Source organism: Rhipicephalus microplus, chromosome 10, assembly GCF_043290135.1.
Source record: "Rhipicephalus microplus isolate Deutch F79 chromosome 10, USDA_Rmic, whole genome shotgun sequence".
NCBI classification, from domain to species: Eukaryota; Metazoa; Arthropoda; class Arachnida; order Ixodida; family Ixodidae; genus Rhipicephalus; species Rhipicephalus microplus.
Genome location: NC_134709.1, coordinates 95,603,111 through 95,616,721, shown reverse-complemented (window position 1 = coordinate 95,616,721; position 13,611 = coordinate 95,603,111). Strand labels below are relative to the sequence as shown.

The window sequence follows — 13,611 nt, the reverse complement described above, 5'->3', positions numbered from 1 at the left end:
TTACAATTTTTTTTTACAACTATTCACTATGGAGGACTGGGGCGCCACATTTACACCACAGCGCTTGCGATCACACGCAATGCTAAGAGTGACTGTACTAACTGGAGTTTCGACACTACGTCCTTCTCGTGTGTGTCGCGCAAACTGTAAAAAACGGCAGGCATGTGAATCAGCTGATGCACCGTTGAGGTGGATGCCTTGTCGGAAGCGAAAAACAAAAAGGACATTACTTTTGCTCTTCTCGTGAAAGAAGGTGCGCACGACACGGCACAGTGGCGAGTCGTCGCAATCTCGCGCCAGCGTTCGGCCCACGCCTCCTCAGCGCGAGGTTTTTTGCGCGCAAATAAACAGAAAAAGAACGTAACAATAAAAGCCAAATGCTCGCCCGAGGTCTTGGAGGGGATAGCGGCGCTAGCCAGCCCACGAGGGTGTGGGTCGTAGTCGAGGCGACTTGCTGCGGCATGCCGCTAGCGCGCGCAGCTCGCCGTTTCATTTTTTCTTTTCCGCTCCCTGCGAACGTTCGGGCCGAGTTTATTTAAATGACCGCATAGCAGCGGCCCGAAGGCGAGGCCCGCAGCTAGCCAGCGGGCGTTTGCGGCGACAAGAGTCGACGCAAGAAAAGCCATCAACACGCGCCTCCGTCATCAGCCGGGCGAAGTATTTTATCCGTCCACGACGGGGAGTCCCCGAGAGGCGGCAACGACAAGCGCTGCAGCTTCACCGAGCATGACCAAGTTTGGAGGATCCACCCGGCGTCGTCGTTCGTAAATTGTGGTCAGTGCATGCGATTTTTTTGCCCGCACTAATCTCTCCGCGTTTGCGCTCACGCTGCAATCTGAGCTTGCGGATCGTCTATTCGCACGGCGAGTACTTTTCGTGCGGCTACATGTGTGATACAGAAGGCTTGCGCCGCGCCGTGCCCTCTTCATCGCGCTCTGACTGCCCTTCGCGGCGTGAATGTGTGCGATCCATCTCACGCGATGTCGACGCTTCGGCGGCGAGATTAGGCTGGATTGATGGTCGCACTCGCGCATCGTGGGGGCGGCAAAAGAAAATGAAAGCCGGCTGCTCCACATGGGCGAGTCGGGCGGTGAAGCGATCCTCTACAGCGCCTCCGCGCGCACTGTGTGTTGGTGTACGGTTAACCGGCCGATCGAGTGCCTCTTTCGCTCTCGCTTGCAATCTCTCACCCACGAAATATTTTTTTCTATCGTAGCATCACGCTCGGTCGGTTACGGGCGTACTGAGCGTTCGCCTAGCTAGTGTCAGCGCCGTAAAGTGCGGATATATCCCAGTCCGAGCGCGCGCTCTAGTATAATAACGTGCACTGGCATGTATCAACTCGAGCCGGTAAACGAGTACCACCGAGGCTGGCTATTGTAATGTCTGCTGAGATTATACGGCAGCGTCGGTGCAGTATGTCCCCCGCAATACTACGAAATGCGCAATTGTACGATGCGCGCGTGTATATTTGGGGTCATACCGTAACCTCGTGCGCGATTTCTTCGATAGGTTTCGCTTCAATGTGGGGTGGATATCAAAGAACACATATCTTAGTAGCACGTATATTATTGCTGTAATGTTGGAGCGACGTTTAAAATGTTTAATTCGGAGTAACACGTTTATTGGACAACCTCAGGTAATGTTGACGGAACGTACGCTGAACTATACATCAATGTTACTAAGAATGTGATGACGAAATTTTGAACCAACATTTCATAATTATGGTAAGGTTTCATGACCATAGTACGCTGTTGTCGTTGATGCTTTAGGTTTCGCACTTTTTCATCAATAAAAATTACGACGTTGTCATGAGCTTGGTCAATCAGGTCGCAATTCAAAGAAAGTTGCTGCAGCACAAACATGCTAAATAAAAGTCAGAAGAGATTATCATCTCGCAGAATTAGCTAGATTATGCGTAGCTTAATTATGTGTACCGAACACCTAATACATTTACATTACTGCAATGAATCAGAGATATCTCCACGACAGTTCAATGGAATATTATGCGAAGCAGAGCGACTCGTGTGAAACACCACTTTTTTTTTTTATTTTATCTACGTGGTCGTTAGGCAAAGCCATACTTTGGGAAACCGTGAACAAAATATGTAACAGATCATAAGACACCGCTCTATTGACAAGCAGCTGTGACCATAAAGCTGCATTGAAGATTCAGTTAGAAAAGCGGCTGAGAAGTACGCCGCGGTTGGGTTTGCAATAGAAAACTCAAATTACCGTATGTGCTCCAATATTAGCCGCAGGTTCCACACCACCAAGATTTTGGTTGAGATATCGTGGGAGCGGCCATTACACGGAGAAAGAGACACAGCAGTCTTTTTAAAACTGTTTTGGCAGTTATTGGCCCTGCTAAGGTGCGATACTGGCCTTTACTGAAAGAAGCAAGAAAGAAAGCAGCTCACTTTTTTTTTTTGCTTTGAAGCGTACGTTGATACACTTGATGCGACGGCTAAAAGAAGGAGGAGGAGGAATAAATGAGGAAGGACAGGGAGGTTAGCCAGAGGCTAAAAGAAAGGTTGACTTATTGATATGTAGCGTTTAACGTCCCAAAACTATTATATGATTATGAGAGACGCCTTAGTGGAGGGCTCCGGAAATTTCGACCACCTGGGGTTCTTCAACGTGCACCTAAATCTGAGCACACGGGCCTACAATATTTCCGCATCTGAAAGAAAAATTAATTCTCTCGCTTCATGAAGCTCCGCACACTAAAGAAAAGAATGATGATTTCTCTCGTATTCGCGAATCACTCTTTCGCGATACCGAAAACACCACGCTATGCTACGAGAAGACCCTTTGTTTGTTTGTTTTTTATTTTATTTACAAGTACCTCACACGCTCTAAGTAGGAGTATTATGTGAGGGGGACTACACAATACTTTTTTTTATCAAGAAACACGAAAAAGAAAAACAAATAAACTCGAAAGCCAAGTATGCAAATGATAAGCTTGAGCAATAACATGCACAAATAACATGAAATTTGTGTTATGCATAATTAAATTTCTTCTACAATGAATGAACACCAGTACAAAACGTATGTTTAGGAAAGACAGTCGTAAATAGTATTTTATTCCTAAATTCCACGTGATCGCGAATGCACACAACATCATCAGGAAGATCATTCCAATTAGCAATGGCACGCGCTATCGCAGATGCGTTAAAGGCTTGGGTGTAGCCGAAAAGACGAGAACAACTGTGTTGACTGTGAGATGTGCGATGGGGTTTCGATAGTGGCAAGGTATTCACGTGCGTGCTGTAGATGACTTTATGAAATAAACACAGAATGGGTTATCTTCCTGCGCAATGCCAGGGATGATAAGGACAACGAAGTCTTCGTGTTTGTTACACTGGAATAGCGATTGTGGTTGCGCGCTATAAAACGTGAGCGCTGTTTTGCACAGATTCTAGTAAGTCAAAGAGATAGGCTTGATGAGGTGACCAGATGGATGATGCATACTCTAGTTGTGGGCGAACAAATGTTTGATACGCTAGTTTACGTGTAATGGATGGCGCCATATGAAGGTTACGTTTCGGGTATCCTATAGTGTGTGTGATGCTGTGGCTGTGATGTGTGCTGAACAGGATAGACTTAGAGTGGAGTTAATGCCAAGGTACTTGCAATGGTCCGTTTCCATTATAGGTTTATTGTTAAAAGATTGCGTGTAGATCGAGTTTGACTGCTTTCGGCTGAACATCATTACTTTGCATTTATCAGTGTTATCTGTCACCTGCAACTCTGAGCACCAAATTGTAATCAAGTCGAGATCCTGTTGCAGTGCCAGATGATCTGCGGGAGTTGTAATTTTGCGGTATATGATGCAATCATCGGGGAACAGTCGGATGTTTGACGTGATATGAGATGGGAGGTCATTGATGTATATGAGAAATAATAATGGACCCAGGACGCTGCCCTGAGGATATACAGAAGTATACCGTCAGATAGTGGAGATGAGGTGTTACTGACCCATGCAAACTGTTTGCGTGACGACATAAAGTTTCGGAACCAACATATAATCAGAGAATCAAGATTTAGGGAAGACAGTTTAGTAATTAAACGACAATGCTTTGGAAAAATTGACATAAATGCAGTCTGTCTGTGTGTTACCATCCATATTAGAATGAAGATCTTCAGTGAATTCTAGTAGCTGGATTTCACAAGACAGCCCTTTCCTAAAGTTATGCTGTTGGGGAAATAAGTAATGGTTATCTTGTAAATGATGGACAATATTAGATTCAATGATATGTTCAAGCCTTTACAAGGAATGCTCGTGAGAGATATGGGGCGATAGTTTTTTGCATCACTTTTATTTCCTGGTTTGAAGATGGGTAACACCTTACCAATTTTTCGATCATGCGGAAGTGTACCAGTGGACAATAATAGATTGAAGATATGATAACAATTAAACTGCTAGGAATAATGGTCATTTTTAGAACTTTAGTGTTGATACTATCAATACCATAGCTTGTGGATATCTTAAGTTTTTTTTTATTACGGATGCGATACCTTCAACTATTAATTCAATGTGGTTCATGCACCTATAAGTGACGTCGGCAATAACAGAAATCACTGAGCAGTCTTCTTTTGTGAATATTGGTGTAAAATAATCGTTAAAGACCTCAACGCATTTTTTCTTCCTTTATCGAATTACCGTTTCCGTCTTGCAGTGCTATGTTATTCAGACGAGAAGGCAGGGAAATCGCTTGCCAGGATTTTTTTTTATTGTTTTTCATCAGGGGCTTCAAGTCATCCGAAAAAAAAAATGTTCTTAGCTTTGCGAATGACGCGACAATAAGCGCTTTCATGGGATTTCTGCTTCGTCCAATGTGTGGGAGTGTTAAGTCGCTTAGCTGTTTTGAAAAGGCGTTTCTTTTTCTTTTCTTAAGTAACGAAGCGATAAAACGCGCGAAAGGAAAATGCGCGTGGCGTCGCCGCCTCAAGTTCGCGCACCAGTCGCTATGACGTCATTGATTTTTACGGCATCTATTAGGGCTTACGTACGCAGTTCCTAGACAGTAAAAAAAAAAAATGGCAGCATATTCACGGAGTGAATGATGCATAGTGGGGTGAAGCATCTGTCCGTCCATTCGTTCTTGCTTCCGTCCGTCCATGCGTCCGTCTGTGTGACCGTCCGTGCGTCTGTTCGTGCGTCCGCACGTCCATCTGTGCGTCCGTCCCTGCGTTCGTCCATGTATCCGCCCCTGCGTCCGTCCATGCGTCCATCCGTCGGTGCAGCCATCCGTAAGTCCGTCCATGCGTGTGTCCCTTCGTCCATCTATTCAACACTCCAAGTACCACCATCTCGCATCTTTTCGTCATATATTCCGCATATGCACCGCCATCCAGCGGACATTCGAAGGACTAAACGAGAGGTGGCACACGCACACTTTCTTACGGCTTGCGCTTCGTGTCTACTTCCCACCTTTGACCACCTCGAGTTCATGGTATATACTAGTTCACTGTATTTATGGCGCTGCGGCCCAACGCTCGCCAAACCTTTCTAAAACCAAGGAGGTTACGCCCAGCGAGTATAACGTCGCAACCATTTCCTGTCAGACAGTGCTCAATGTACATGCCAATGGCTGCTAAGGCGGAATGAGAGACAGGAGAATTCGGTTTTTAGTTAACGCGCACGCTGCGAATTTTGTTATTGTTCAACAACGCGCAGAAGAAATCTCTCACCGGCACCACCTTGGAGGTCAAAATGTAAGACTGGTTACACACTATGACTACTACTACGACTATGAGGGACGAACGGGTGCCGCTTTAAGGAGCTTCGCCCCTAAAAATGAAGTACATTGTCTTCTGAAGGTGCTGGGACTGACTCTTGTTTCTGACACTTTACTTGTCAAGTGTGAGAAAATTCTTGGAGCACTGTGGGCAAATTACGAAAAGACACACTTTTAAAATCCGTGAGCTTACAATTGAAGGTTTTCGGCAGAAAAGTTAAAGGTGAAAGTTTTTATATTGATTTTGTTATCCACCAATAAAGCTGTTGTGTTGAAATAAAATACGTTAGAGTTTTCGACGTATACCTTGTCTGTATTCATTAATTTATTCTTCCACTTATTTTTGTGTGTTTGTGTGTGCGTGCGTGTGCTTGTGTGTGCGTATGTGTGCGCGCGCGTGTGTGCGCGCGTGTGTGTGCGTGTGTGTTCGTGCGTGTGTGTGTGAGCGTGCGTGTGTGTGTGCATGAGTGTGCGTCTGTGTGCGTGCGTGTGTTTGTGTGTGCGTATGTGTGTGCGTGCGTGTGTGTTGGTGCGTGTGTGTGCATGAGTGTGCGTCTGTGTGCATACGTGTGTGCGCGCGTGTGTGTGTGCGTGTGTGTGTGAGTGCGCGCGCGTGCGTGTGTGTGTGTTTGCGCGTGTGTTTGTGTGTGTGTGTGCGTGTGTGTTGGTGCGTGTGTGTGCATGAGTGTGCGTCTGTGTGCGTGCGTGTGTTTGTGTGTGCGTGTGTGTGTGCGTGCGTGTGTGTTGGTGCGTGTGTGTGCATGAGTGTGCGTCTGTGTGCATACGTGTGTGCGCGCGTGTGTGTGTGCGTGTGTGTGTGAGTGCGCGCGCGTGCGTGTGTGTGTGTTTGCGCGTATGTGCGTGCGTGTGTTTGTGTGTGTGTGTGTGTTGGTGCGTGTGTGCATGAGTGTGCGTCTGTGTGCGTGCGTGGGTTTGTGTGTGCGTATGTGTGTGCGCGCGTGTGTGCGTGCGTGTGTGCGCGCGCGTGTGTGTGTGTGTTCGTGCGTGTGTGTGTGAGCGTGCGCGTAGTGTGTGCGTACGTGTGTGTGCGTGTGTGTGTGCGTGCGTGTGTGTTGGTGCGTGTGTGTGCATGAGTGTGCGTCTGTGTGCATACGTGTGTGCGCGCGTGTGTGTGTGCGTGTGTGTGTGAGTGCGCGCGCGTGTGTGTGTTTGTGTGTGTGTGTGCGTGTGTGTTGGTGCGTGTGTGTGCATGAGTGTGCGTCTGTGTGCGTGCGTGTGTTTGTGTGTGCGTATGTGTGTGCGCGCGTGTGTGCGTATGTGTGTGCGTGTGTGTTGGTGCGTGTGTGTGCATGAGTGTGCGTCTGTGTGCGTGTGTTTGTGTGTGCGTATGTGTGTGCGCGCGCGCGTGTGTGCGCGTGTGTGTGTTCGTGCGTGTGTGTGTGCATGAGTGTGCGTCTGTGTGCGTGCGTGTGTTTGTGTGTGCGTGCGTGTGTTTGTGTGTGCGTGCGTGTGTTTGTGCGTGCGTATGTGTGTGTGTGTGCGAGTGCGTGTGTGTGCGTGTGTGTGTGAGCGTGCGTGTTTGTGTGTGTGCTTGTGTATGTGCGTGTGTGTGCATGAGTGTGTGTGTGTGTGAGTGCGCGCGTGTGTGCGTGCGCGTGTGTGCGTGAGTGCGTGTGTGTGTGCGTGTGTGTGTGTTCGTGCGTGTGAAGGTGTGCGTGCTGCACACATCCTGAGGAAGACAATTCGAGCGACTAATCTGCCCTTAGATTTCTAAATAGCATATAAAATTCATATGCGTCCATTTGAAATGAAAAAAAAAAACTTGCACGCTCTAGCAGAAGAACAAATTGTTCTGGTCAGTTTCCGACCGCACTGTTGTCACTTGAAGCTTCTGTGCTAAGACACTCGAGCGGGAGTATATGCAGTTGTGTATATAGAAATTCGTATCCAAGTCAAATCTATTCATTTGATACATCAACCGCTGGTCATTTTCAGGTGATGACCTGCTAACGTATTGATTTTTGGCTCTTCGAAAAATTGTGCAAGATTGTTTTGGCTAATATTGAGGTTTGTTAAAAATAAGTCGTCTTCATTGTAGCTAACACTGTAATTTGTAATTTCAATTAGCGGTTAAAAATTTCAGACTGATTTGTTCGACTTTTGTCTGAACCCGCTGGGTAGGTCAGTGCAATCATCATCATCATCATCATCATCATCATCATCATCACAGGCTTCCGGAGGTGTTATTCTGGACACTGCCTGATCCGCCATATTGTCAAATTTCGTAATGGCGGCTCTTATAAGCCAATCAGAGAGGTCGTAGCGGCTCACTTGGCCAATTAGCATCGATCAGTGGCGGAATCTGACAACATGGTGGAATTCGACGTAGTCCAGAATAGCAATTCAGATTCCCCCTCCCCCGTGCACTACTGCCGAGGTGTCCTCCCCGCGAGAGACAGTTGCGGGGTGCCCTTATATCTCCATTTCCTCATCAAAGTCAATCCCCCCCCCCCCCCGGATCCAAGTATCTCGAGTACGACGCAGTACTTTTTTTTCCCACCTCTGGCAATAAATCCCTGTCGTGAGTGAACCGCGATGCTGGTAGAGGTGCGGAGTGTGCGGCGTAAGCCTTCTTTTTTATCCCTTCAAGACTTCTACGTAACGAGGCGCCCGTACATCGCACAAGCCATTTCCTGCAAAGAGCGAGCCCTGAATTCGGTTCATTGCTGGTACTACATCTGTCAAAGACCCGCCCTGCTCAAAGACGCACTTGCGAGTAGCTTAACCCAGCTGTCCGTCAAAAGCGTTCGCTTTTCTGAAACTTTTCGTCGAGGTGCTGAGATTGTGGCAGACTGGCTGCAAAAGTTTGGGAGAGAGAGACAGAGAGAAAGGAACGTTTTAATAAAAAGCTGGATACGTTAGCCTGGCTATTCGCCTGACAGGTGCTGGGCGATGTCTACGACATATGCATTGATAAACGCTTAACACATACAGCTGCACACGCATTTACTACACTCAGTGGCGTAGCCAGGGGGTGGCGCTGCGGGGCCGTGCCTTCCCATCCCCCGTCCCCCGAAATTTTACTTCGCCATGGCATACAGGGTCATAATGACCAAATAATAATGATAAATGACCATTTCGAAAATACGCCCCCCCTCCCCCCCTGCCCGGAAAAAAAAAATTCTGCCGACGCCCCTCACTACATGGATGGATGTATCCGGTTCAGCCCTTTAGATCGGGTGGTGACTCACGCCACCTAGCCATGAAGTTATGTACTATCGCTATGTGTTTAGGGATTGAATTTCACTCGCGCCTTGATTGTAGCCACCAATTAGTTAGCCTCGTCCTTGCTGTGTCTACCCGTTTAAAGTCTATTTTGCCTTCACTGTCCCTGAACCCCCACGCTTTGAAAAATTCTGCGCTATTATCTTGAACTATAGTGAGGGAGCCCTTTACAGAACTTTATCAAATGTTCAGCCGTTTCCTCCTCCTCTCCACACGCACTGCATACCGTGCCTGTGCCTTCGTGTTTGGCTCAGTAAGTCTTGCTCAGCAATACTCCCGTTCTGGCCTCGAACAGCAAAGAAATACCCCGAGAATCGTCGTAGATCGTTTCTTTTGCAATTTCCTGTTTGAAACTTTGGTAGGTCTCCAGTGATGATTTCGTAAGCATTCCGATCTTCCACATGTCTCTCTCTGTTTCCTTCACCTTCTTCTTAACCGATGTTTCCTTCCGGCTTTGTATTCTGCTGTTGTCTAAATACCTGTTTGATAATTTTCGAGTTCGCTTCCTCCATTTAGTGTCAACATTCTTCATGTACAATTAGCTGAAGACTTTCTTAGCCCAACGCTCCTCTCCCATTTTTTTCTCTCCCATAGACTGGTGTAGTCTGGGGCGCAATCTGGGGAAAGGGTTAAAAACCCTTCCACCAGATTGCGGGGTTTCGCAGAATTATTTGTAATAATAGTAATAATGTTATGTTTTGTAAAAATAGAGAGTTTTTTCGAAGCCCTGAAGAAATAGTGTCGAGGCCACCGTTCATGCGCGAGACCCAAACAGCGTTTGAATTTTGTGTTGGGGACACTATTTCTTAAATTTAGCGGGAACCCCATAGCCTGCCCCAAAAGCTTTGCGTCAGACAAACATGATGTCACTCGCTGAAGCGACTGTTTCAGAGAAAGACTAGAGTGACCTAGAGTAGAAGGAGTGTGCAAAGCACCGCAGACCCTATTCGAAAACTCTTAGCTCCTGTTTGTTCCGAGGCGAGCGTATTATAAGGGCTTTGGCGTCATTAAATTTTGGGGAGCTTATTCAGAAACTGCGTAATAAAATTTCTGTAACAATTTATTTGCAGCAAACTTTCACGAGCTTTCACCAGAGAACATTGCGGCTGTTTTCAGCCGACTCAAAGTACAACTGCGAAAACTGATGTAAGCTCGTATACTGCAATGAGCAGGGCCTTTGAAATATTTTATACTTGCAGCTTGAATTACAACGGTGACTACAGTGATCGAGGGGGATAGTTGGTGGCCTACTTGTGAATAAAATTGGGACTTAACGACTGAATGGTTTTGAAGCGAACACCACGAATACGGCCAAAGATGTGATGAAATGGATAAACACGCATATTATCACAACGTGTATGTCATCACTGTAAACGGCCTTGAGTCTTTTATTCGGGAAGCTATCTAAATGCAATCTCAGTTCGCTCCTTCAGTTACTACCATGTGAAGACAGGAACTTATTTATGCGATGCAGCTGCAGCCACAGGGAAAAGTTGGTCAGAGTGGAGTTTTCAGAGGCCTTCGTCCCACAAAAACAGCGTTGCTATATATTCCCGTAAAATATTCAGCAGTGTACATTGGTAATTTAGGAATTAAAATAAGGAATAGTACTGTTATCTGTTTCAACGTTCCGTTATTTTTAGGTTCTCCCGTTGGTGCTTATTATTCGGAAACTACATGAAAAATATTGTTTCCAACATGTACAATTCGATTAGCGAATCGAATGCAATGCTATTCGATTTGTCATTCGAAATATTCGAATATTCACGCAACTTATAAAATTAGGCTGTCCTATTCAGTAAAGGCATAACTCATAACTACAGAGCTCTATGTTCTCGGATCCAAAACAAAAAATCCTAAAACGTTCGCCTTTATAGCCAATCCGATTTTATCTTTATTTCCAGCCACCTTCATGTTCTTCATGGAAAATATTGCAACTATTATAATATTGTTCTCAGAACTTCAAAGCCTTAGATGAAATTATACGCGAGAACGAGAACATGTAAACATGCTAACTGTATTTTAAGTGTCTGGCAGGTTTGAACGCACAGACACACTTACACAGGCAAGTACACATACTTCATTACAAAACACCTCTAGCTTCTGCCCCGCAAGAGTACTCTTCGGACCTAATGAACAGTGTAAATAATTGATTGACGCGTGGGGTTTAACGTCCCAAAACCACCATATGATTACGAGAGACGCCGTAGTGGAGGGCTCCGGGAATTTCGACCACCTGCGGGTTCTTTAACGTGCACCCAAATCTGAGCACACGGGCCTACAACATTTTCTCCTCCATTGGAAATGCAGCTGCCGCAGCCGGGATTCGACCTCACAACCAGCGGGTCAGCAGCCGAGTATACTTAGCCACTAGCGGGACATTCTGATAAGCTATACTAAACTACGATTTGGTAAGATATAGCACAACAAAAAAAAAATAACGTAATGAAATGTATATGCGCAGATTAGTGCTCTAAAATAAAGCTACAGCGTGCCGCATAGGACATGTAATCATATGCATCCAATATTTAACAAGCTGCGTAGCGACAACCTTTATATACGCTCTAAAATAGTGAAAAAGAAACTTTGAGCTTTTCAAGGATACAGTCCGTAATCCAACGCAGAGTTGTAGAAAAGGCAACACCGCCATGAAAAAAAAAAAAAAAAAGGAAGGAATCAGGCATGCAGGTCTGTCGTTTCCAAGTGGGTAACATTTCACAGGAAAAACATAGAGAGGAATTATTTCGAGGCACAGCGGCGTATTGAAGCATACGTGCGCGCCACGTGCTCGACTGGTGGGTTTCGGTGTAAGCTTAGGGGGGGTAGAGCTTTCATTGGGCCCAAAACGCGATCTTCTTTGTATCGAATATTTCGAAAGCTCGTCCCCTCTTTAGACTGTGTTCCCGACTTTCGACGAAGTTGCGTATGAGAAAAAATATGTACACATTACACAGCGAAGCATGAATAGAGCCACCCAAGCCGCGAATCATTTTATGTATAGATATGTATGTATATACATAAATATGCGAACTCAGTTCGCAGTATTGGCTCGGCTCAATTCTCGATACACGGGGGGGGGGGGGGGGGGGGGGTTCGTTCTAACTTTCATAGAAGACATCGGCGATAATGTTTGCGTAAATCGATACTAGGGTAGACGGTGTGTGCAAGAGGCCGGAAATAGGCTGGCGTTTTTTTGCCGCGCAGTGAAAGGCTTTGTATGCGCTGCTCGTCGCGATGAAATTCGGCGTTTATGTGGTGAAATATGGCGAAACTAATTGTTGGGCATATATGTTACTGCCACATACCTTACAGCATCCCATGACGTTGGAAATTGGAATGGGCGAAGGGTGGGGGGATATTCAGGGTAATAAATAGAAGAACAGGGTGGTCGTGATAAGCTGTCAATTAGTAAAAGAAAATGCATTTTTGGTATATACCTCAGACGAGACCTTGGACGCGTTCCAGGAAGTGACGACCAGCTTTGGACGCACGCGATTGGTCGAATCGGGCGTGCGCCGACCCGACTGCAGAGGGACGTACGCGCGGGCGTCGACCAATCGCGTGCGATAGAGAGGCTCGTTTAGTACGTGGGAAACGTAGATGGCGCCTCCCTGGTTGCTGCTTTGTCACTATAATGAACAGCTTTCGCTGACCGTGCTCTACGGTTGTTAATTTATCGAACGCCTAAACAGTCTTTTCTCGGTACATGCGGAGTGAAGGATCAGGTGTGCATGTTCGCATTAAACATACGCTCCTCTGAAACATATATAGAATTATGGATATTGTCTATGAAGGGGAGCCACTTCTAAAACCTCGTACATCCCTACTAAAACAAAAAAAAATGTGATCAATGAAATATAGATATATGTATATATATATATATATAGTTATGTGTGTTGAACGTCTGTGTGTATGCCTTGTATTTAGCGCCGAGGCACGTGATTGGTTAGGAAACCCTTAAAAAGGGCGCGTTTCACGAGATTACACGGTAATTGTTCTCCCGGGGACCTTCCGTGCTGGTCGGGAGTTCCTCGACTGTACACCCGTGGCCGTTCGGCCTCGAAACATGCGCAAAACTTGCTGGAAAACGGCGATCCCAGAAGTGGCGGCTTGGAGCAGCCGTCGTTGGAAGTGGCACCGGAGTCCAGCTGGGTGAGAGCACGGATTGACTTATCTATCCATACATCGTGTCATGTCAGATCGAAAAGTCGGCGCTCGAGAACATCAAAACACGTCAATATTGTATCATCATCAGCCTGACTATACGTCCACCGCAGGACAAAGGCCTCTCCCATGTTCCGCCACTTAACCCGGTCCTGGGCTTGCTGCTTCACTTTGTACCCGCAAGCTTCCTAATCTCATGTGCCCACCTTACTTTCTGTCTCCCCCTCACACGCTTGTCGTCTCTGGGAATCCAGTCGGTTACCCTTAATGACCAGCGGTTACCCTTAGGGACCAGCGGTTGTTTTTCCTATGCGCTACGTGCCCGGACCATGTCCATTTCTTTTTCTTGATTTCAACTATGATATCCTTATTCATGGTTAGTTCCCTGATCCATTCTGCTATTTTGTCTCTGAAGGTTATCTTTCTATCGCTCGCTATATATATATATATATATATA

General features: G+C 46.3%; 1 protein-coding gene across 1 annotated transcript in view; it reads left to right on the top strand.

Annotated features, from left to right (window-relative positions):
- Nucleotides 1-153: 153 nt before the first annotated feature.
- LOC119181597 (rho GTPase-activating protein 45-like) overlaps nt 154-13,611 on the top strand; it is a 255,502-nt gene continuing 242,044 nt past the window's right edge. Inside the window, exon 1 of the mRNA XM_075875919.1 lies at nt 154-774. The gene's annotated coding sequence lies outside the window, so the exon portion shown is untranslated. The remainder of the gene's footprint in view (nt 775-13,611) is intronic.